This window comes from Euwallacea fornicatus, unplaced genomic scaffold (assembly GCF_040115645.1).
Source record: "Euwallacea fornicatus isolate EFF26 unplaced genomic scaffold, ASM4011564v1 scaffold_40, whole genome shotgun sequence".
Lineage (NCBI taxonomy): Eukaryota > Metazoa > Arthropoda > Insecta > Coleoptera > Curculionidae > Euwallacea > Euwallacea fornicatus.
In genome coordinates this window covers 1563736-1589370 of record NW_027096009.1, presented here as the reverse complement: position 1 = coordinate 1589370, position 25635 = coordinate 1563736, and positions in this window count along the sequence as shown.

The window sequence follows — 25635 nt, the reverse complement described above, 5'->3', positions numbered from 1 at the left end:
TATCGAGCTTCCAAGTTTGAAATGTTACAAAAGTTATGTGTTTGAGCACATAAAGTACTATTTTTCTTGGAAATACAACATGTTGCAAACATGGTTTGTTGTGACGTCTCAAACATCTCGTGGAGCTGATTAATTTGACACTTCGTTTAAGAAACTTTAAGTTTGTTTGCCGAAGTTATCGAGCTTCGAAATTTGAAATGTTACAAAAGTTGTGTGTTTGAGCACATAAAGTACTATTTTTCTTGGAAATACAACATGTTGCAAACATGGTTTGTTGTGACGTCTCAAACATCTCGTGGAGCTGATTAATTTGACACTTCGTTAAAGAAATTTGGTGATCATTTGTCGAAGTTAACGAGCTTCAAACTTTGAAATGTTACAAAAGTTGTGTGTTTGAGCACATATTGTACTATTTTTCTTGGAAATGCAACAAGATGAAATCATGATTTGTTGTTACGTCTCAAAGATCTCGTGGAGCTGATTAATTTGACACTTCGTTTAAGAAATTTGGTGATCATTTGTCGAAGTTAACGAGCTTCAAAGTTTGAAATGTTACAAAAGTTGTGTGTTTGAGCACATATTGTACTATTTTTCTTGGAAATGCAACAAGATGAAATCATGATTTGTTGTTACGTCTCAAAGATCTCGTGGAGCTGATTAATTTGTTACCTCGTTTAAGAAATTTGGTGATCATTTGCCGAAGTTATCGAGCTTCGAAGTTTGAAATGTTACAAAAGTTGTGTGTTAGAACACATAAAGTACTATTTTTCTTGGAAATGCATGAAGATGCAATCATGATTTGTTGTGACGTCTCAAAGATCTCGACGAGCTGATTAATTTGACACCTCGTTTAAGAAATTTGGTGATCATTTGTCGAAGTTAACGAGCTTCAAACTTTGAAATGTTACAAAAGTTGTGTGTTTGAGCACATATTGTACTATTTTTCTTGGAAATGCAATCATGATTTGTTGTGACGTCTCAAAGATCTCGTCGAGCTGATTAATTTGATACATCGTTTAAGAAATTTGGTGATCATTTGCCGAAGTTAACGAGCTTCAAACTTTGAAATGTTACAAAAGTTGTGTGTTTGAGCACATATTGTACTATTTTTCTTGGAAATGCAACAAGATGAAATCATGATTTGTTGTTACGTCTCAAAGATCTCGTGGAGCTGATTAATTTGACACTTCGTTTAAGAAATTTGGTGATCATTTGTCGAAGTTAACGAGCTTCAAAGTTTGAAATGTTACAAAAGTTGTGTGTTTGAGCACATATTGTACTATTTTTCTTGGAAATGCAACAAGATGAAATCATGATTTGTTGTTACGTCTCAAAGATCTCGTGGAGCTGATTAATTTGTTACCTCGTTTAAGAAATTTGGTGATCATTTGCCGAAGTTATCGAGCTTCGAAGTTTGAAATGTTACAAAAGTTGTGTGTTAGAACACATAAAGTACTATTTTTCTTGGAAATGCATGAAGATGCAATCATGATTTGTTGTGACGTCTCAAAGATCTCGACGAGCTGATTAATTTGACACCTCGTTTAAGAAATTTGGTGATCATTTGTCGAAGTTAACGAGCTTCAAACTTTGAAATGTTACAAAAGTTGTGTGTTTGAGCACATATTGTAGTATTTTTCTTGGAAATGCAAGTAGATGCAATCATGATTTGTTGTGACGTCTCAAAGATCTCGTCGAGCTGATTAATTTGACACATCGTTTAAGAAATTTGGTGATCATTTGTCGAAGTTATCGAGCTTCCAAGTTTGAAATGTTACAAAAGTTGTGTGTTTGACCACATAAAGTACTATTTTTCTTGGAAATGCAACAAGATGCAATCATGATTTGTTGTGACGTCTCAAACATCTCGACGAGCTGATTAATGTGACACATCGTTTAAGAAATTTGGTGATCATTTGTCGAAGTTATCGAGCTTCCAAGTTTGAAATGTTACAAAAGTTATGTGTTTGAGCACATAAAGTACTATTTTCTTGGTAATACAACATGTTGCAAACATGGTTTGTTGTGACGTCTCAAACATCTCGTGGAGCTGATTAATTTGACACTTCGTTTAAGAAACTTTAAGTTTGTTTGCCGAAGTTATCGAGCTTCGAAATTTGAAATGTTACAAAAGTTGTGTGTTTGAGCACATAAAGTACTATTTTTCTTGGAAATACAACATGTTGCAAACATGGTTTGTTGTGACGTCTCAAACATCTCGTGGAGCTGATTAATTTGACACTTCGTTAAAGAAATTTGGTGATCATTTGTCGAAGTTAACGAGCTTCAAACTTTGAAATGTTACAAAAGTTGTGTGTTTGAGCACATATTGTACTATTTTTCTTGGAAATGCAACAAGATGAAATCATGATTTGTTGTTACGTCTCAAAGATCTCGTGGAGCTGATTAATTTGACACTTCGTTTAAGAAATTTGGTGATCATTTGTCGAAGTTAACGAGCTTCAAAGTTTGAAATGTTACAAAAGTTGTGTGTTTGAGCACATATTGTACTATTTTTCTTGGAAATGCAACAAGATGAAATCATGATTTGTTGTTACGTCTCAAAGATCTCGTGGAGCTGATTAATTTGTTACCTCGTTTAAGAAATTTGGTGATCATTTGCCGAAGTTATCGAGCTTCGAAGTTTGAAATGTTACAAAAGTTGTGTGTTAGAACACATAAAGTACTATTTTTCTTGGAAATGCATGAAGATGCAATCATGATTTGTTGTGACGTCTCAAAGATCTCGACGAGCTGATTAATTTGACAATTCGTTTAAAAAATTTGGTGATCATTTGTCGAAGTTAACGACCTTCAAACTTTGAAATGATACAAAAGTTGTGTGTTTGAGCACATATTGTACTATTTTTCTTGGAAATGCAATCATGATTTGTTGTGACGTCTCAAAGATCTCGTCCAGCTGATTAATTTGATACATCGTTTAAGAAATTTGGTGCTCATTTGTCGAAGTTAACGAGCTTCAAAGTTTGAATTCTTACAAAAGTTGTGTGTTTGAACACATAAAGTACTATTTTTCTTGGAAATACAACATGTTGCAAACATGATTTGTTGTGACGTCTCAAACATCTCGTGGAGCTGATTAATTTGACACTTCGTTTAAGAAATTTGGTGATCATTTGTCGAAGTTATCGAGCTTCGAAGTTTGAAATGTTCCAAAAGTTGTGTTTTTGAACACATAAAGTACAATTTTTCTTGGAAATGCAACAAGATGCAATCATGATTTGTTGTGACGTCTCAAAGATCTCGTCGAGCTGATTAATTTGACACCTCGTTTAAAAAATTTGGTGATCATTTGTCAAAGTTAACGAGCTTCAAACTTTGAAATGTTACAAAAGTTGTGTTTTTGAGCACATATTGTACTATTTTTCTTGGAAATGCAACAAGATGCAATCATGATTTGTTGTGACGTCTCAAACATCTCGACGAGCTGATTAATGTGACACATCGTTTCAGAAATTTGGTGATCATTTGTCGGAGTTATCGAGCTTCCAAGTTTGAAATGTTACAAAAGTTATGTGTTTGAGCACATAAAGTACTAGTTTTCTTGGAAATACAACATGTTGCAAACATGGTTTGTTGTGACGTCTCAAACATCTCGTGGAGCTGATTAATTTGACACTTCGTTTAAGAAACTTTAAGTTTGTTTGCCGAAGTTATCGAGCTTCGAAATTTGAAATGTTACAAAAGTTGTGTGTTTGAGCACATAAAGTACTATTTTTCTTGGAAATACAACATGTTGCAAACATGGTTTGTTGTGACGTCTCAAACATCTCGTGGAGCTGATTAATTTGACACTTCGTTTAAGAAACTTTAAGTTTGTTTGCCGAAGTTATCGAGCTTCGAAATTTGAAATGTTACAAAAGTTGTGTGTTTGAACACATAAAGTACTATTTTTCTTGGACATAGAACATGATACAATCATGATTTGTTGTGACGTCTCAAAGATCTCGACGAGCTGATTAATTTGACACATCGTTTAAGAAATTTGGTGATCATTTGTCGAAGTTATCGAGCTTCCAAGTTTGAAATGTTACAAAAGTTGTGTGTTTGAGCACATATTGTACTATTTTTCTTGGAAATGCAATCATGATTTGTTGTGACGTCTCAAAGATCTCGTCGAGCTGATTAATTTGATACATCGTTTAAGAAATTTGGTGATCATTTGTCGAAGTTAACGAGCTTCAAACTTTGAAATGTTACAAAAGTTGTGTGTTTGAGCACATATTGTACTATTTTTCTTGGAAATGCAATCATGATTTGTTGTGACGTCTCAAAGATCTCGTCGAGCTGATTAATTTGATACATCGTTTAAGAAATTTGGTGATCATTTGCCGAAGTTAACGAGCTTCAAACTTTGAAATGTTACAAAAGTTGTGTGTTTGAGCACATATTGTACTATTTTTCTTGGAAATGCAACAAGATGAAATCATGATTTGTTGTTACGTCTCAAAGATCTCGTGGAGCTGATTAATTTGACACTTCGTTTAAGAAATTTGGTGATCATTTGTCGAAGTTAACGAGCTTCAAAGTTTGAAATGTTACAAAAGTTGTGTGTTTGAGCACATATTGTACTATTTTTCTTGGAAATGCAACAAGATGAAATCATGATTTGTTGTTACGTCTCAAAGATCTCGTGGAGCTGATTAATTTGTTACCTCGTTTAAGAAATTTGGTGATCATTTGCCGAAGTTATCGAGCTTCGAAGTTTGAAATGTTACAAAAGTTGTGTGTTAGAACACATAAAGTACTATTTTTCTTGGAAATGCATGAAGATGCAATCATGATTTGTTGTGACGTCTCAAAGATCTCGTGGAGCTGATTAATTTGACAATTCGTTTAAAAAATTTGGTGATCATTTGTCGAAGTTAACGACCTTCAAACTTTGAAATGATACAAAAGTTGTGTGTTTGAGCACATATTGTACTATTTTTCTTGGAAATGCAATCATGATTTGTTGTGACGTCTCAAAGATCTCGTCCAGCTGATTAATTTGATACATCGTTTAAGAAATTTGGTGCTCATTTGTCGAAGTTAACGAGCTTCAAAGTTTGAATTCTTACAAAAGTTGTGTGTTTGAACACATAAAGTACTATTTTTCTTGGAAATACAACATGTTGCAAACATGATTTGTTGTGACGTCTCAAACATCTCGTGGAGCTGATTAATTTGACACTTCGTTTAAGAAATTTGGTGATCATTTGTCGAAGTTATCGAGCTTCGAAGTTTGAAATGTTCCAAAAGTTGTGTGTTTGAGCACATAATGTACTATTTTTCTTGGAAATGCAACAAGATGCAATCATGATTTGTTGTGACGTCTCAAAGATCTCGTCGAGCTGATTAATTTGACACCTCGTTTAAAAAATTTGGTGATCATTTGTCGAAGTTAACGAGCTTCAAATTTTGAAATGTTACAAAAGTTGTGTGTTTGAGCACATATTGTACTATTTTTCTTGGAAATGCAACAAGATGAAATCATGATTTGTTGTTACGTCTCAAAGATCTCGTGGAGCTGATTAATTTGTTACCTCGTTTAAGAAATTTGGTGATCATTTGCCGAAGTTATCGAGCTTCGAAGTTTGAAATGTTACAAAAGTTGTGTGTTAGAACACATAAAGTACTATTTTTCTTGGAAATGCATGAAGATGCAATCATGATTTGTTGTGACGTCTCAAAGATCTCGACGAGCTGATTAATTTGACACCTCGTTTAAGAAATTTGGTGATCATTTGTCGAAGTTAACGAGCTTCAAACTTTGAAATGTTACAAAAGTTGTGTGTTTGAGCACATATTGTACTATTTTTCTTGGAAATGCAAGTAGATGCAATCATGATTTGTTGTGACGTCTCAAAGATCTCGTCGAGCTGATTAATTTGACACATCGTTTAAGAAATTTGGTGATCATTTGTCGAAGTTATCGAGCTTCCAAGTTTGAAATGTTACAAAAGTTGTGTGTTTGACCACATAAAGTACTATTTTTCTTGGAAATGCAACAAGATGCAATCATGATTTGTTGTGACGTCTCAAACATCTCGACGAGCTGATTAATGTGACACATCGTTTAAGAAATTTGGTGATCATTTGTCGAAGTTATCGAGCTTCCAAGTTTGAAATGTTACAAAAGTTATGTGTTTGAGCACATAAAGTACTATTTTCTTGGTAATACAACATGTTGCAAACATGGTTTGTTGTGACGTCTCAAACATCTCGTGGAGCTGATTAATTTGACACTTCGTTTAAGAAACTTTAAGTTTGTTTGCCGAAGTTATCGAGCTTCGAAATTTGAAATGTTACAAAAGTTGTGTGTTTGAGCACATAAAGTACTATTTTTCTTGGAAATACAACATGTTGCAAACATGGTTTGTTGTGACGTCTCAAACATCTCGTGGAGCTGATTAATTTGACACTTCGTTAAAGAAATTTGGTGATCATTTGTCGAAGTTAACGAGCTTCAAACTTTGAAATGTTACAAAAGTTGTGTGTTTGAGCACATATTGTACTATTTTTCTTGGAAATGCAACAAGATGAAATCATGATTTGTTGTTACGTCTCAAAGATCTCGTGGAGCTGATTAATTTGACACTTCGTTTAAGAAATTTGGTGATCATTTGTCGAAGTTAACGAGCTTCAAAGTTTGAAATGTTACAAAAGTTGTGTGTTTGAGCACATATTGTACTATTTTTCTTGGAAATGCAACAAGATGAAATCATGATTTGTTGTTACGTCTCAAAGATCTCGTGGAGCTGATTAATTTGTTACCTCGTTTAAGAAATTTGGTGATCATTTGCCGAAGTTATCGAGCTTCGAAGTTTGAAATGTTACAAAAGTTGTGTGTTAGAACACATAAAGTACTATTTTTCTTGGAAATGCATGAAGATGCAATCATGATTTGTTGTGACGTCTCAAAGATCTCGACGAGCTGATTAATTTGACAATTCGTTTAAAAAATTTGGTGATCATTTGTCGAAGTTAACGACCTTCAAACTTTGAAATGATACAAAAGTTGTGTGTTTGAGCACATATTGTACTATTTTTCTTGGAAATGCAATCATGATTTGTTGTGACGTCTCAAAGATCTCGTCCAGCTGATTAATTTGATACATCGTTTAAGAAATTTGGTGCTCATTTGTCGAAGTTAACGAGCTTCAAAGTTTGAATTCTTACAAAAGTTGTGTGTTTGAACACATAAAGTACTATTTTTCTTGGAAATACAACATGTTGCAAACATGATTTGTTGTGACGTCTCAAACATCTCGTGGAGCTGATTAATTTGACACTTCGTTTAAGAAATTTGGTGATCATTTGTCGAAGTTATCGAGCTTCGAAGTTTGAAATGTTCCAAAAGTTGTGTTTTTGAACACATAAAGTACAATTTTTCTTGGAAATGCAACAAGATGCAATCATGATTTGTTGTGACGTCTCAAAGATCTCGTCGAGCTGATTAATTTGACACCTCGTTTAAAAAATTTGGTGATCATTTGTCAAAGTTAACGAGCTTCAAACTTTGAAATGTTACAAAAGTTGTGTTTTTGAGCACATATTGTACTATTTTTCTTGGAAATGCAACAAGATGCAATCATGATTTGTTGTGACGTCTCAAACATCTCGACGAGCTGATTAATGTGACACATCGTTTCAGAAATTTGGTGATCATTTGTCGGAGTTATCGAGCTTCCAAGTTTGAAATGTTACAAAAGTTATGTGTTTGAGCACATAAAGTACTAGTTTTCTTGGAAATACAACATGTTGCAAACATGGTTTGTTGTGACGTCTCAAACATCTCGTGGAGCTGATTAATTTGACACTTCGTTTAAGAAACTTTAAGTTTGTTTGCCGAAGTTATCGAGCTTCGAAATTTGAAATGTTACAAAAGTTGTGTGTTTGAGCACATAAAGTACTATTTTTCTTGGAAATACAACATGTTGCAAACATGGTTTGTTGTGACGTCTCAAACATCTCGTGGAGCTGATTAATTTGACACTTCGTTTAAGAAACTTTAAGTTTGTTTGCCGAAGTTATCGAGCTTCGAAATTTGAAATGTTACAAAAGTTGTGTGTTTGAACACATAAAGTACTATTTTTCTTGGACATAGAACATGATACAATCATGATTTGTTGTGACGTCTCAAAGATCTCGACGAGCTGATTAATTTGACACATCGTTTAAGAAATTTGGTGATCATTTGTCGAAGTTATCGAGCTTCCAAGTTTGAAATGTTACAAAAGTTGTGTGTTTGAGCACATATTGTACTATTTTTCTTGGAAATGCAATCATGATTTGTTGTGACGTCTCAAAGATCTCGTCGAGCTGATTAATTTGATACATCGTTTAAGAAATTTGGTGATCATTTGTCGAAGTTAACGAGCTTCAAACTTTGAAATGTTACAAAAGTTGTGTGTTTGAGCACATATTGTACTATTTTTCTTGGAAATGCAATCATGATTTGTTGTGACGTCTCAAAGATCTCGTCGAGCTGATTAATTTGATACATCGTTTAAGAAATTTGGTGATCATTTGCCGAAGTTAACGAGCTTCAAACTTTGAAATGTTACAAAAGTTGTGTGTTTGAGCACATATTGTACTATTTTTCTTGGAAATGCAACAAGATGAAATCATGATTTGTTGTTACGTCTCAAAGATCTCGTGGAGCTGATTAATTTGACACTTCGTTTAAGAAATTTGGTGATCATTTGTCGAAGTTAACGAGCTTCAAAGTTTGAAATGTTACAAAAGTTGTGTGTTTGAGCACATATTGTACTATTTTTCTTGGAAATGCAACAAGATGAAATCATGATTTGTTGTTACGTCTCAAAGATCTCGTGGAGCTGATTAATTTGTTACCTCGTTTAAGAAATTTGGTGATCATTTGCCGAAGTTATCGAGCTTCGAAGTTTGAAATGTTACAAAAGTTGTGTGTTAGAACACATAAAGTACTATTTTTCTTGGAAATGCATGAAGATGCAATCATGATTTGTTGTGACGTCTCAAAGATCTCGTGGAGCTGATTAATTTGACAATTCGTTTAAAAAATTTGGTGATCATTTGTCGAAGTTAACGACCTTCAAACTTTGAAATGATACAAAAGTTGTGTGTTTGAGCACATATTGTACTATTTTTCTTGGAAATGCAATCATGATTTGTTGTGACGTCTCAAAGATCTCGTCCAGCTGATTAATTTGATACATCGTTTAAGAAATTTGGTGCTCATTTGTCGAAGTTAACGAGCTTCAAAGTTTGAATTCTTACAAAAGTTGTGTGTTTGAACACATAAAGTACTATTTTTCTTGGAAATACAACATGTTGCAAACATGATTTGTTGTGACGTCTCAAACATCTCGTGGAGCTGATTAATTTGACACTTCGTTTAAGAAATTTGGTGATCATTTGTCGAAGTTATCGAGCTTCGAAGTTTGAAATGTTCCAAAAGTTGTGTGTTTGAGCACATAATGTACTATTTTTCTTGGAAATGCAACAAGATGCAATCATGATTTGTTGTGACGTCTCAAAGATCTCGTCGAGCTGATTAATTTGACACCTCGTTTAAAAAATTTGGTGATCATTTGTCGAAGTTATCGAGCTTCCAAGTTTGAAATGTTACAAAAGTTGTGTGTTTGAGCACATATTGTACTATTTTTCTTGGAAATGCAATCATGATTTGTTGTGACGTCTGAAAGATCTCGTCGAGCTGATTAATTTGATACATCGTTTAAGAAATTTGGTGCTCATTTGCCGAAGTTAACGAGTTTCAAAGTTTGAAATGTTACAAAAGTTGTGTGTTTGAGCACATAATGTACTATTTTTCTTGGAAATAAAACATGATACAATCATGATTTGTTGTGACGTCTCAAAGATCTCGACGAGCTGATTAATTTGACACCTCGTTTAAGAAATTTGGTGATCATTTGTCGAAGTTAACGAGCTTCATACTTTGAAATGTTACAAAAGTTGTGTGTTTGAGCACATATTGTACTATTTTTCTTGGAAATGCAACAAGATGAAATCATGATTTGTTGTTACGTCTCAAAGATCTCGTGGAGCTGATTAATTTGACACCTCGTTTAAGAAATTTGGTGATCATTTGTCGAAGTTAACGAGCTTCAAACTTTGAAATGTTACAAAAGCTGTGTGTTTGAGCACATATTGTACTATTTTTCTTGGAAATGCAAGTAGATGCAATCATGATTTGTTGTGACGTCTCAAAGATCTCGTCGAGCTGATTAATGTGACACATCGTTTAAGAAATTTGGTGATCATTTGTCGAAGTTATCGAGCTTCCAAGTTTGAAATGTTACAAAAGTTATGTGTTTGAGCACATAAAGTACTATTTTTCTTGGTAATACAACATGTTGCAAACATGGTTTGTTGTGACGTCTCAAACATCTCGTGGAGCTGATTAATTTGACACTTCGTTTAAGAAACTTTAAGTTTGTTTGCCGAAGTTATAGAGCTTCGAAATTTGAAATGTTACAAAAGTTGTGTGTTTGAGCACATAAAGTACTATTTTTCTTGGAAATACAACATGTTGCAAACATGGTTTGTTGTGACGTCTCAAACATCTCGTGGAGCTGATTAATTTGACACTTCGTTAAAGAAACTTTAAGTTTGTTTGCCGAAGTTATCGAGCTTCGAAATTTGAAATGTTACAAAAGTTGTGTGTTTGAGCACATAAAGTACTATTTTTCTTGGAAATACAACAAGTTGCAAACATGGTTTGTTGTGACGTCTCAAACATCTCGTGGAGCTGATTAATTTGACATTTCGTTTAAGAAATTTGGTGCTCATTTGTCGAAGTTAACGAGCTTCAAAGTTTGAATTCTTACAAAAGTTATGTGTTTGAGCACATAAAGTACTATTTTTCTTGGAAATGCAACAAGATGCAATCATGATTTGTTGTGACGTCTCAAAGATCTCGTCGAGCTGATTAATTTGACACCTCGTTTAAAAAATTTGGTGATCATTTGTCAAAGTTAACGAGCTTCAAACTTTGAAATGTTACAAAAGTTGTGTGTTTGAGCACATAAAGTACTATTTTTCTTGGAAATAAAACATGATACAATCATGATTTGTTGTGACGTCTCAAAGATCTCGACGAGCTGATTAATTTGACACCTCGTTTAAGAAATTTGGTGATCATTTGTCGAAGTTAACGAGCTTCATACTTTGAAATGTTACAAAAGTTGTGTGTTTGAGCACATATTGTACTATTTTTCTTGGAAATGCAATCATGATTTGTTGTGACGTCTCAAAGATCTCGTCCAGCTGATTAATTTGATACATCGTTTAAGAAATTTGGTGCTCATTTGTCGAAGTTAACGAGCTTCAAAGTTTGAATTCTTACAAAAGTTGTGTGTTTGAACACATAAAGTACTATTTTTCTTGGAAATACAACATGTTGCAAACATGATTTGTTGTGACGTCTCAAACACCTCGTGGAGCTGATTAATTTGACACTTCGTTTAAGAAATTTGGTGATCATTTGTCGAAGTTATCGAGCTTCGAAGTTTGAAATGTTCCAAAAGTTGTGTTTTTGAACACATAAAGTACAATTTTTCTTGGAAATGCAACAAGATGCAATCATGATTTGTTGTGACGTCTCAAAGATCTCGTCGAGCTGATTAATTTGACACCTCGTTTAAAAAATTTGGTGATCATTTGTCAAAGTTAACGAGCTTCAAACTTTGAAATGTTACAAAAGTTGTGTGTTTGAGCACATAAAGTACTATTTTTCTTGGAAATAAAACATGATACAATCATGATTTGTTGTGACGTCTCAAAGATCTCGACGAGCTGATTAATTTGACACCTCGTGTAAGAAATTTGGTGATCATTTGTCGAAGTTAACGAGCTTCATACTTTGAAATGTTACAAAAGTTGTGTGTTTGAGCACATATTGTACTATTTTTCTTGGAAATACAACATGTTGCAAACATGGTTTGTTGTGACGTCTCAAACATCTCGTGGAGCTGATTAATTTGACATTTCGTTTAAGAAATTTGGTGCTCATTTGTCGAAGTTAACGAGCTTCAAAGTTTGAATTCTTACAAAAGTTATGTGTTTGAGCACATAAAGTACTATTTTTCTTGGAAATGCAACAAGATGCAATCATGATTTGTTGTTACGTCTCAAAGATCTCGTCGAGCTGATTAATTTGACACCTCGTTTAAGAAATTTGGTGCTCATTTGCCGAAGTTAACGAGTTTCAAAGTTTGAAATGTTACAAAAGTTGTGTGTTTGAGCACATAATGTACTATTTTTCTTGGAAATAAAACATGATACAATCATGATTTGTTGTGACGTCTCAAAGATCTCGACGAGCTGATTAATTTAACACCTCGTTTAAGAAATTTGGTGATCATTTGTCGAAGTTAACGAGCTTCATACTTTGAAATGTTACAAAAGTTGTGTGTTTGAGCACATATTGTACTATTTTTCTTGGAAATGCAATCATGATTTGTTGTGACGTCTCAAAGATCTCGACGAGCTGATTAATTTGACACCTCGTTTAAGAAATTTGGTGATCATTTGTCGAAGTTAACGAGCTTCAAACTTTGAAATGTTACAAAAGTTGTGTGTTTGAGCACATATTGTACTATTTTTCTTGGAAATGCAAGAAGATGCAATCATGATTTGTTGTGACGTCTCAAAGACCTCGTCGAGATGATTAATTTGACACATCGTTTAAGAAATTTGGTGATCATTTGTCGAAGTTATCGAGCTTCCAAGTTTGAAATGTTACAAAAGTTGTGTGTTTGAGCACATAAAGTACTATTTTTCTTGGAAATGCAACAAGATGCAATCATGATTTGTTGTGACGTCTCAAACATCTCGACGAGCTGATTAATGTGACACATCGTTTAAGAAATTTGGTGATCGTTTGTCGAAGTTATCGAGCTTCCAAGTTTGAAATGTTACAAAAGTTGTGTGTTTGAGCACATAAAGTACTATTTTTCTTGGAAATGCAACAAGATGCAATCATGATTTGTTGTGACGTCTCAAAGATCTCGTCGAGCTGATTAATTTGACACCTCGTTTAAAAAATTTGGTGATCATTTGTCGAAGTTAACGAGCTTCAAACTTTGAAATGTTACAAAAGATGTGTGTTTGAGCACATAAAGTACTATTTGTGTTGGAAATTCATCAAGATGCAATCATGATGTGTTGTGACATCTTCAAAATCTCGTCGAGCTGATTAATGTGACACTTTGTTTAACAAATTTGGTCCTAATTTGCCGAAGTTATCGAGCTTCAAAGTTTGAAAAGTCACAAAAGTTGGGTGTTTGAGCACATAAAGTACTATTTGTCTTGGAAATGCAATCATGATTTGTTGTGACGTCTCAAACATCTCGTGGAGCTGATTAATTTGACACTTCGTTTATGAAATTTGGTGATCATTTGTCGAAGTTATCGAGCTTCGAAGTTTGAAATGTTCCAAAAGTTGTGTTTTTGAACACATAAAGTACAATTTTTCTTGGAAATGCAACAAGATGCAATCATGATTTGTTGTGACGTCTCAAACATCTCGACGAGCTGATTAATGTGACACATCGTTTAAGAAATTTGGTGATCATTTGTCGAAGTTATCGAGCTTCGAAGTTTGAAATGTTCCAAAAGTTGTGTGTTTGAACACATAAAGTACAATTTTTCTTGGAAATGCAACAAGATGCAATCATGATTTGTTGTGACGTCTCAAAGATCTCGTCGAGCTGATTAATTTGACACCTCGTTTAAAAAATTTGGTGATCATTTGTCGAAGTTAACGAGCTTCAAACTTTGAAATGTTACAAAAGTTGTGTGTTTGAGCACATATTGTACTATTTTTCTTGGAAATGCAATCATGATTTGTTGTGACGTCTCAAAGATCTCGACGAGCTGACTAATTTGACACCTCGTTTAAGAAATTTGGTGATCATTTGTCGAAGTTAACGAGCTTCAAACTTTGAAATGTTACAAAAGTTGTGTGTTTGAGCACATATTGTACTATTTTTCTTGGAAATGCAAGTAGATGCAATCATGATTTGTTGTGACGTCTCAAAGATCTCGTCGAGCTGATTAATGTGACACATCGTTTAAGAAATTTGGTGATCATTTGTCGAAGTTAACGAGCTTCAAACTTTGAAATGTTACAAAAGTTGTGTGTTTGAGCACATATTGTACTATTTTTCTTGGAAATGCAATCATGATTTGTTGTGACGTCTCAAAGATCTCGACGAGCTGATTAATTTGACACCTCGTTTAAGAAATTTGGTGATCATTTGTCGAAGTTAACGAGCTTCAAACTTTGAAATGTTACAAAAGCTGTGTGTTTGAGCACATATTGTACTATTTTTCTTGGAAATGCAAGTAGATGCAATCATGATTTGTTGTGACGTCTCAAAGATCTCGTCGAGCTGATTAATGTGACACATCGTTTAAGAAATTTGGTGATCATTTGTCGAAGTTATCGAGCTTCCAAGTTTGAAATGTTACAAAAGTTATGTGTTTGAGCACATAAAGTACTATTTTTCTTGGTAATACAACATGTTGCAAACATGGTTTGTTGTGACGTCTCAAACATCTCGTGGAGCTGATTAATTTGACACTTCGTTTAAGAAACTTTAAGTTTGTTTGCCGAAGTTATAGAGCTTCGAAATTTGAAATGTTACAAAAGTTGTGTGTTTGAGCACATAAAGTACTATTTTTCTTGGAAATACAACATGTTGCAAACATGGTTTGTTGTGACGTCTCAAACATCTCGTGGAGCTGATTAATTTGACACTTCGTTAAAGAAACTTTAAGTTTGTTTGCCGAAGTTATCGAGCTTCGAAATTTGAAATGTTACAAAAGTTGTGTGTTTGAGCACATAAAGTACTATTTTTCTTGGAAATACAACAAGTTGCAAACATGGTTTGTTGTGACGTCTCAAACATCTCGTGGAGCTGATTAATTTGACATTTCGTTTAAGAAATTTGGTGCTCATTTGTCGAAGTTAACGAGCTTCAAAGTTTGAATTCTTACAAAAGTTATGTGTTTGAGCACATAAAGTACTATTTTTCTTGGAAATGCAACAAGATGCAATCATGATTTGTTGTGACGTCTCAAAGATCTCGTCGAGCTGATTAATTTGACACCTCGTTTAAAAAATTTGGTGATCATTTGTCAAAGTTAACGAGCTTCAAACTTTGAAATGTTACAAAAGTTGTGTGTTTGAGCACATAAAGTACTATTTTTCTTGGAAATAAAACATGATACAATCATGATTTGTTGTGACGTCTCAAAGATCTCGACGAGCTGATTAATTTGACACCTCGTTTAAGAAATTTGGTGATCATTTGTCGAAGTTAACGAGCTTCATACTTTGAAATGTTACAAAAGTTGTGTGTTTGAGCACATATTGTACTATTTTTCTTGGAAATGCAATCATGATTTGTTGTGACGTCTCAAAGATCTCGTCCAGCTGATTAATTTGATACATCGTTTAAGAAATTTGGTGCTCATTTGTCGAAGTTAACGAGCTTCAAAGTTTGAATTCTTACAAAAGTTGTGTGTTTGAACACATAAAGTACTATTTTTCTTGGAAATACAACATGTTGCAAACATGATTTGTTGTGACGTCTCAAACACCTCGTGGAGCTGATTAATTTGACACTTCGTTTAAGAAATTTGGTGATCATTTGTCGAAGTTATCGAGCTTCGAAGTTTGAAATGTTCCAAAAGTTGTGTTTTTGAACACATAAAGTACAATTTTTCTTGGAAATGCAACAAGATGCAATCATGATTTGTTGTGACGTCTCAAAGATCTCGTCGAGCTGATTAATTTGACACCTCGTTTAAAAAATTTGGTGATCATTTGTCAAAGTTAACGAGCTTCAAACTTTGAAATGTTACAAAAGTTGTGTGTTTGAGCACATAAAGTACTATTTTTCTTGGAAATAAAACATGATACAATCATGATTTGTTGTGACGTCTCAAAGATCTCGACGAGCTGATTAATTTGACACCTCGTTTAAGAAATTTGGTGATCATTTGTCGAAGTTAACGAGCTTCATACTTTGAAATGTTACAAAAGTTGTGTGTTTGAGCACATATTGTACTATTTTTCTTGGAAATACAACATGTTGCAAACATGGTTTGTTGTGACGTCTCAAACATCTCGTGGAGCTGATTAATTTGACATTTCGTTTAAGAAATTTGGTGCTCATTTGTCGAAGTTAACGAGCTTCAAAGTTTGAATTCTTACAAAAGTTATGTGTTTGAGCACATAAAGTACTATTTTTCTTGGAAATGCAACAAGATGCAATCATGATTTGTTGTTACGTCTCAAAGATCTCGTCGAGCTGATTAATTTGACACCTCGTTTAAGAAATTTGGTGCTCATTTGCCGAAGTTAACGAGTTTCAAAGTTTGAAATGTTACAAAAGTTGTGTGTTTGAGCACATAATGTACTATTTTTCTTGGAAATAAAACATGATACAATCATGATTTGTTGTGACGTCTCAAAGATCTCGACGAGCTGATTAATTTGACACCTCGTTTAAGAAATTTGGTGATCATTTGTCGAAGTTAACGAGCTTCATACTTTGAAATGTTACAAAAGTTGTGTGTTTGAGCACATATTGTACTATTTTTCTTGGAAATGCAATCATGATTTGTTGTGACGTCTCAAAGATCTCGACGAGCTGATTAATTTAACACCTCGTTTAAGAAATTTGGTGATCATTTGCCGAAGTTATCGAGCTTCGAAGTTTGAAATGTTACAAAAGTTGTGTGTTTGAACACATAAAGTACTATTTTTCTTGGAAATGCAATCATGATTTGTTGTGACGTCTCAAAGATCTCGTCGAGCTGATTAATTTGATACATCGTTTAAGAAATTTGGTGCTCATTTGTCGAAGTTAACGAGCTTCAAAGTTTGAATTCTTACAAAAGTTGTGTGTTTGAACACATAAAGTACTATTTTTCTTGGAAATACAACATGATACAATCATGATTTGTTGTGACGTCTCAAAGATCTCGACGAGCTGATTAATTTAACAACTCGTTTAAGAAATTTGGTGATCATTTGCCGAAGTTATCGAGCTTCGAAGTTTGAAATGTTACAAAAGTTGTGTGTTTGAACACATAAAGTACTATTTTTCTTGGAAATGCATGAAGATGCAATCATGATTTGTTGTGACGTCTCAAAGATCTCGTGGAGCTGATTAATTTGACACTTCGTTTAAAAAATTTGGTGCTCATTTGTCGAAGTTAACGAGCTTCAAAGTTTGAATTCTTACAAAAGTTGTGTGTTTGAGCACATAAAGTACTATTTGTGTTGGAAATTCATCAAGATGCAATCATGATGTGTTGTGACATCTTCAAAATCTCGTCGAGCTGATTAATGTGACACTTTGTTTAACAAATTTGGTCCTAATTTGCCGAAGTTATCGAGCTTCAAAGTTTGAAAAGTCACAAAAGTTGGGTGTTTGAGCACATAAAGTACTATTTGTCTTGGAAATGCAATCATGATTTGTTGTGACGTCTCAAACATCTCGTGGAGCTGATTAATTTGACACTTCGTTTATGAAATTTGGTGATCATTTGTCGAAGTTATCGAGCTTCGAAGTTTGAAATGTTCCAAAAGTTGTGTTTTTGAACACATAAAGTACAATTTTTCTTGGAAATGCAACAAGATGCAATCATGATTTGTTGTGACGTCTCAAACATCTCGACGAGCTGATTAATGTGACACATCGTTTAAGAAATTTGGTGATCATTTGTCGAAGTTATCGAGCTTCGAAGTTTGAAATGTTCCAAAAGTTGTGTGTTTGAACACATAAAGTACAATTTTTCTTGGAAATGCAACAAGATGCAATCATGATTTGTTGTGACGTCTCAAAGATCTCGTCGAGCTGATTAATTTGATACATCGTTTAAGAAATTTGGTGCTCATTTGTCGAAGTTAACGAGCTTCAAAGTTTGAATTCTTACAAAAGTTGTGTGTTTGAACACATAAAGTACTATTTTTCTTGGAAATACAACATGATACAATCATGATTTGTTGTGACGTCTCAAAGATCTCGACGAGCTGATTAATTTAACAACTCGTTTAAGAAATTTGGTGATCATTTGCCGAAGTTATCGAGCTTCGAAGTTTGAAATGTTACAAAAGTTGTGTGTTTGAACACATAAAGTACTATTTTTCTTGGAAATGCATGAAGATGCAATCATGATTTGTTGTGACGTCTCAAAGATCTCGTGGAGCTGATTAATTTGACACTTCGTTTAAAAAATTTGGTGCTCATTTGTCGAAGTTAACGAGCTTCAAAGTTTGAATTCTTACAAAAGTTGTGTGTTTGAGCACATAAAGTACTATTTGTGTTGGAAATTCATCAAGATGCAATCATGATGTGTTGTGACATCTTCAAAATCTCGTCGAGCTGATTAATGTGACACTTTGTTTAACAAATTTGGTCCTAATTTGCCGAAGTTATCGAGCTTCAAAGTTTGAAAAGTCACAAAAGTTGGGTGTTTGAGCACATAAAGTACTATTTGTCTTGGAAATGCAATCATGATTTGTTGTGACGTCTCAAACATCTCGTGGAGCTGATTAATTTGACACTTCGTTTATGAAATTTGGTGATCATTTGTCGAAGTTATCGAGCTTCGAAGTTTGAAATGTTCCAAAAGTTGTGTGTTTGAACACATAAAGTACAATTTTTCTTGGAAATGCAACAAGATGCAATCATGATTTGTTGTGACGTCTCAAAGATCTCGACGAGCTGATTAATTTGACACCTCGTTTAAGAAATTTGGTGATCATTTGTCGAAGTTATCGAGCTTCGAAGTTTGAAATGTTCCAAAAGTTGTGTGTTTGAACACATAAAGTACAATTTTTCTTGGAAATGCACCAAGATGCAATCATGATTTGTTGTGACGTCTCAAAGATCTCGACGAGCTGATTAATTTGACACCTCGTTTAAGAAATTTGGTGATCATTTGTCGAAGTTAACGAGCTTCATACTTTGAAATGTTACAAAAGTTGTGTGTTTGAGCACATATTGTACTATTTTTCTTGGAAATGCAATCATGATTTGTTGTGACGTCTCAAAAATCTCGACGAGCTGATTAATTTGACACCTCGTTTAAGAAATTTGGTGATCATTTGTCGAAGTTAACGAGCTTCAAACTTTGAAATGTTACAAAAGTTGTGTGTTTGAGCACATATTGTACTATTTTTCTTGGAAATGCAAGAAGATGCAATCATGATTTGTTGTGACGTCTCAAAGACCTCGTCGAGATGATTAATTTGACACATCGTTTAAGAAATTTGGTGATCATTTGTCGAAGTTATCGAGCTTCCAAGTTTGAAATGTTACAAAAGTTGTGTGTTTGAGCACATAAAGTACTATTTTTCTTGGAAATGCAACAAGATGCAATCATGATTTGTTGTGACGTCTCAAACATCTCGACGAGCTGATTAATGTGACACATCGTTTAAGAAATTTGGTGATCGTTTGTCGAAGTTATCGAGCTTCCAAGTTTGAAATGTTACAAAAGTTGTGTGTTTGAGCACATAAAGTACTATTTTTCTTGGAAATGCAACAAGATGCAATCATGATTTGTTGTGACGTCTCAAAGATCTCCTCGAGCTGATTAATTTGACACCTCGTTTAAAAAATTTGGTGATCATTTGTCGAAGTTAACGAGCTTCAAACTTTGAAATGTTACAAAAGATGTGTGTTTGAGCACATAAAGTACTATTTGTGTTGGAAATTCATCAAGATGCAATCATGATGTGTTGTGACATCTTCAAAATCTCGTCGAGCTGATTAATGTGACACTTTGTTTAACAAATTTGGTCCTAATTTGCCGAAGTTATCGAGCTTCAAAGTTTGAAAAGTCACAAAAGTTGGGTGTTTGAGCACATAAAGTACTATTTGTCTTGGAAATGCAATCATGATTTGTTGTGACGTCTCAAACATCTCGTGGAGCTGATTAATTTGACACTTCGTTTATGAAATTTGGTGATCATTTGTCGAAGTTATCGAGCTTCGAAGTTTGAAATGTTCCAAAAGTTGTGTTTTTGAACACATAAAGTACAATTTTTCTTGGAAATGCAACAAGATGCAATCATGATTTGTTGTGACGTCTCAAACATCTCGACGAGCTGATTAATGTGACACATCGTTTAAGAAATTTGGTGATCATTTGTCGAAGTTATCGAGCTTCGAAGTTTGAAATGTTCCAAAAGTTGTGTGTTTGAACACATAAAGTACAATTTTTCTTGGAAATGCAACAAGATGCAATCATGATTTGTTGTGACGTCTCAAAGATCTCGTCGAGCTGATTAATTTGACACCTCGTTTAAAAAATTTGGTGATCATTTGTCGAAGTTAACGAGCTTCAAACTTTGAAATGTTACAAAAGTTGTGTGTTTGAACACATAAAGTACTATTTTTCTTGGAAATACAACATGATACAATCATGATTTGTTGTGACGTCTCAAAGATCTCGACGAGCTGATTAATTTAACACCTCGTTTAAGAAATTTGGTGATCATTTGCCGAAGTTATCGAGCTTCGAAGTTTGAAATGTTACAAAAGTTGTGTGTTTGAACACATAAAGTACTATTTTTCTTGGAAATGCAATCATGATTTGTTGTGACGTCTCAAAGATCTCGTCGAGCTGATTAATTTGATACATCGTTTAAGAAATTTGGTGCTCATTTGTCGAAGTTAACGAGCTTCAAAGTTTGAATTCTTACAAAAGTTGTGTGTTTGAACACATAAAGTACTATTTTTCTTGGAAATACAACATGATACAATCATGATTTGTTGTGACGTCTCAAAGATCTCGACGAGCTGATTAATTTAACAACTCGTTTAAGAAATTTGGTGATCATTTGCCGAAGTTATCGAGCTTCGAAGTTTGAAATGTTACAAAAGTTGTGTGTTTGAACACATAAAGTACTATTTTTCTTGGAAATGCATGAAGATGCAATCATGATTTGTTGTGACGTCTCAAAGATCTCGTGGAGCTGATTAATTTGACACTTCGTTTAAAAAATTTGGTGCTCATTTGTCGAAGTTAACGAGCTTCAAAGTTTGAATTCTTACAAAAGTTGTGTGTTTGAGCACATAAAGTACTATTTGTGTTGGAAATTCATCAAGATGCAATCATGATGTGTTGTGACATCTTCAAAATCTCGTCGAGCTGATTAATGTGACACTTTGTTTAACAAATTTGGTCCTAATTTGCCGAAGTTATCGAGCTTCAAAGTTTGAAAAGTCACAAAAGTTGGGTGTTTGAGCACATAAAGTACTATTTGTCTTGGAAATGCAATCATGATTTGTTGTGACGTCTCAAACATCTCGTGGAGCTGATTAATTTGACACTTCGTTTATGAAATTTGGTGATCATTTGTCGAAGTTATCGAGCTTCGAAGTTTGAAATGTTCCAAAAGTTGTGTTTTTGAACACATAAAGTACAATTTTTCTTGGAAATGCAACAAGATGCAATCATGATTTGTTGTGACGTCTCAAACATCTCGACGAGCTGATTAATGTGACACATCGTTTAAGAAATTTGGTGATCATTTGTCGAAGTTATCGAGCTTCGAAGTTTGAAATGTTCCAAAAGTTGTGTGTTTGAACACATAAAGTACAATTTTTCTTGGAAATGCAACAAGATGCAATCATGATTTGTTGTGACGTCTCAAAGATCTCGACGAGCTGATTAATTTGACACCTCGTTTAAAAAATTTGGTGATCATTTGTCGAAGTTAACGAGCTTCAAACTTTGAAATGTTACAAAAGTTGTGTGTTTGAACACATAAAGTACTATTTTTCTTGGAAATACAACATGATACAATCATGATTTGTTGTGACGTCTCAAAGATCTCGACGAGCTGATTAATTTAACACCTCGTTTAAGAAATTTGGTGATCATTTGCCGAAGTTATCGAGCTTCGAAGTTTGAAATGTTACAAAAGTTGTGTGTTTGAACACATAAAGTACTATTTTTCTTGGAAATGCAATCATGATTTGTTGTGACGTCTCAAAGATCTCGTCGAGCTGATTAATTTGATACATCGTTTAAGAAATTTGGTGCTCATTTGTCGAAGTTAACGAGCTTCAAAGTTTGAATTCTTACAAAAGTTGTGTGTTTGAACACATAAAGTACTATTTTTCTTGGAAATACAACATGATACAATCATGATTTGTTGTGACGTCTCAAAGATCTCGACGAGCTGATTAATTTAACAACTCGTTTAAGAAATTTGGTGATCATTTGCCGAAGTTATCGAGCTTCGAAGTTTGAAATGTTACAAAAGTTGTGTGTTTGAACACATAAAGTACTATTTTTCTTGGAAATGCATGAAGATGCAATCATGATTTGTTGTGACGTCTCAAAGATCTCGTGGAGTTGATTAATTTGACACTTCGTTTAAAAAATTTGGTGCTCATTTGTCGAAGTTAACGAGCTTCAAAGTTTGAATTCTTACAAAAGTTGTGTGTTTGAGCACATAAAGTACTATTTGTGTTGGAAATTCATCAAGATGCAATCATGATGTGTTGTGACATCTTCAAAATCTCGTCGAGCTGATTAATGTGACACTTTGTTTAACAAATTTGGTCCTAATTTGCCGAAGTTATCGAGCTTCAAAGTTTGAAAAGTCACAAAAGTTGGGTGTTTGAGCACATAAAGTACTATTTGTCTTGGAAATGCAATCATGATTTGTTGTGACGTCTCAAACATCTCGTGGAGCTGATTAATTTGACACTTCGTTTATGAAATTTGGTGATCATTTGTCGAAGTTATCGAGCTTCGAAGTTTGAAATGTTCCAAAAGTTGTGTTTTTGAACACATAAAGTACAATTTTTCTTGGAAATGCAACAAGATGCAATCATGATTTGTTGTGACGTCTCAAACATCTCGACGAGCTGATTAATGTGACACATCGTTTAAGAAATTTGGTGATCATTTGTCGAAGTTATCGAGCTTCGAAGTTTGAAATGTTCCAAAAGTTGTGTGTTTGAACACATAAAGTACAATTTTTCTTGGAAATGCAACAAGATGCAATCATGATTTGTTGTGACGTCTCAAAGATCTCGACGAGCTGATTAATTTGACACCTCGTTTAAGAAATTTGGTGATCATTTGTCGAAGTTAACGAGCTTCATACTTTGAAATGTTACAAAAGTTGTGTGTTTGAGCACATATTGTACTATTTTTCTTGGAAATGCAATCATGATTTGTTGTGACGTCTCAAAGATCTCGACGAGCTGATTAATTTGACACCTCGTTTAAGAAATTTGGTGATCATTTGTCGAAGTTAACGAGCTTCAAACTTTGAAATGTTACAAAAGTTGTGTGTTTGAGCACATATTGTACTATTTTTCTTGGAAATGCAAGAAGATGCAATCATGATTTGTTGTGACGTCTCAAAGACCTCGTCGAGATGATTAATTTGACACATCGTTTAAGAAATTTGGTGATCATTTGTCGAAGTTATCGAGCTTCCAAGTTTGAAATGTTACAAAAGTTGTGTGTTTGAGCACATAAAGTACTATTTTTCTTGGAAATGCAACAAGATGCAATCATGATTTGTTGTGACGTCTCAAACATCTCGACGAGCTGATTAATGTGACACATCGTTTAAGAAATTTGGTGATCGTTTGTCGAAGTTATCGAGCTTCCAAGTTTGAAATGTTACAAAAGTTGTGTGTTTGAGCACATAAAGTACTATTTTTCTTGGAAATGCAACAAGATGCAATCATGATTTGTTGTGACGTCTCAAAGATCTCCTCGAGCTGATTAATTTGACACCTCGTTTAAAAAATTTGGTGATCATTTGTCGAAGTTAACGAGCTTCAAACTTTGAAATGTTACAAAAGATGTGTGTTTGAGCACATAAAGTACTATTTGTGTTGGAAATTCATCAAGATGCAATCATGATGTGTTGTGACATCTTCAAAATCTCGTCGAGCTGATTAATGTGACACTTTGTTTAACAAATTTGGTCCTAATTTGCCGAAGTTATCGAGCTTCAAAGTTTGAAAAGTCACAAAAGTTGGGTGTTTGAGCACATAAAGTACTATTTGTCTTGGAAATGCAATCATGATTTGTTGTGACGTCTCAAACATCTCGTGGAGCTGATTAATTTGACACTTCGTTTATGAAATTTGGTGATCATTTGTCGAAGTTATCGAGCTTCGAAGTTTGAAATGTTCCAAAAGTTGTGTTTTTGAACACATAAAGTACAATTTTTCTTGGAAATGCAACAAGATGCAATCATGATTTGTTGTGACGTCTCAAACATCTCGACGAGCTGATTAATGTGACACATCGTTTAAGAAATTTGGTGATCATTTGTCGAAGTTATCGAGCTTCGAAGTTTGAAATGTTCCAAAAGTTGTGTGTTTGAACACATAAAGTACAATTTTTCTTGGAAATGCAACAAGATGCAATCATGATTTGTTGTGACGTCTCAAAGATCTCGTCGAGCTGATTAATTTGACACCTCGTTTAAAAAATTTGGTGATCATTTGTCGAAGTTAACGAGCTTCAAACTTTGAAATGTTACAAAAGTTGTGTGTTTGAACACATAAAGTACTATTTTTCTTGGAAATACAACATGATACAATCATGATTTGTTGTGACGTCTCAAAGATCTCGACGAGCTGATTAATTTAACACCTCGTTTAAGAAATTTGGTGATCATTTGCCGAAGTTATCGAGCTTCGAAGTTTGAAATGTTACAAAAGTTGTGTGTTTGAACACATAAAGTACTATTTTTCTTGGAAATGCAATCATGATTTGTTGTGACGTCTCAAAGATCTCGTCGAGCTGATTAATTTGATACATCGTTTAAGAAATTTGGTGCTCATTTGTCGAAGTTAACGAGCTTCAAAGTTTGAATTCTTACAAAAGTTGTGTGTTTGAACACATAAAGTACTATTTTTCTTGGAAATACAACATGATACAATCATGATTTGTTGTGACGTCTCAAAGATCTCGACGAGCTGATTAATTTAACAACTCGTTTAAGAAATTTGGTGATCATTTGCCGAAGTTAACGAGCTTCATACTTTGAAATGTTTCAAAAGTTGTGTGTTTGAGCACATATTGTACTATTTTTCTTGGAAATGCAATCATGATTTGTTGTGACGTCTCAAAGATCTCGACGAGCTGATTAATTTGACACCTCGTTTAAGAAATTTGGTGATCATTTGTCGAAGTTAACGAGCTTCAAACTTTGAAATGTTACAAAAGTTGTGTGTTTGAGCACATATTGTACTATTTTTCTTGGAAATGCAAGAAGATGCAATCATGATTTGTTGTGACGTCTCAAAGATCTCGTCGAGCTGCTTAATTTGACACATCGTTTAAGAAATTTGGTGATCATTTGTCGAAGTTATCGAGCTTCCAAGTTTGAAATGTTACAAAAGTTGTGTGTTTGAGCACATAAAGTACCATTTTTCTTGGAAATGCAACAAGATGCAATCATGATTTGTTGTGACGTCTCAAACATCTCGACGAGCTGATTAATGTGACACATCGTTTAAGAAATTTGGTGATCATTTGTCGAAGTTATCGAGCTTCCAAGTTTGAAATGTTACAAAAGTTATGTGTTTGAGCACATAAAGTACTATTTTT